Here is an 833-nt window from a genome sequence, read left to right on the forward strand (position 1 = left end):
GGGAGCAGCCCTGGATTAACACCCCCCCACCCCACCCCCCGTCCCAGACGTGTGCTGTGGCCTCACGGCAGCGTGCAGGGAGCAGCCTGGGCTGCAGTCGGGTGGAGGGGGGATAAAGGGGATGCTTCCCCCAGCACGGCCCCACCGTCTGTAAGGAGCCCTGGCAGCAGGGAGGGGACGAGACGGCATTTCTGGGCTTCCCCCTCCCTGGGACTCGGGGTGCAGCAGCCAGCAAAGCTGGGACAAGATGCTCACGTTCCTCCACTCCAGGCAGAGCGTCATTCCCGGCCCCGCTTGCTTTGCCCCCAGGGAGCCTTTCCCCTGGGCCTGGGCCAATGGTGGGGAGGATCTGCCCCGGGCAGTGGCTTGGGGCAAATCACCATGGCAACGGGCTGGGTGGCCATCAGCTAAGCAGCCCAGGTGGCAGGAGTTCCCACTGGGGTCCCCAGCCCAGCCGGAGGTCAGGGTCACGGCAGCGAATGGCGAACCTGCCCCTCCTGCCCCCCGACCGCTCCTTCCCTGGGCCTGGAGCCAGCCTTCCTGGGCCCCCCGTCACCCAGAGAGCAGCGGTGCCCCTCTGGGGACATGGGAATCGGGGGGCACCACTGCCTGCCTGCCCCCCAGGGCTGCCCTATGCTGGACCCAGCACGGCCGCCAAGGGCCAGATTTCCCACGTGACCCAACAGAGCTGAGCTGCCGGCCCGACCCCCAGCCTGCCAGGCCCTGCCGACCAGGGCGCCTGCCCACCGCTCCCCACGAGTGCCGCCGTCCCCTGCCCCGCCTCCAGCTCTCCCGCCCAGGGACAGGAATGGCAGCCGATGCACCAGCCGGGG

This window comes from Carettochelys insculpta, chromosome 28, assembly GCF_033958435.1.
Source record: "Carettochelys insculpta isolate YL-2023 chromosome 28, ASM3395843v1, whole genome shotgun sequence".
Classification (NCBI taxonomy): Eukaryota; Metazoa; Chordata; order Testudines; family Carettochelyidae; genus Carettochelys; species Carettochelys insculpta.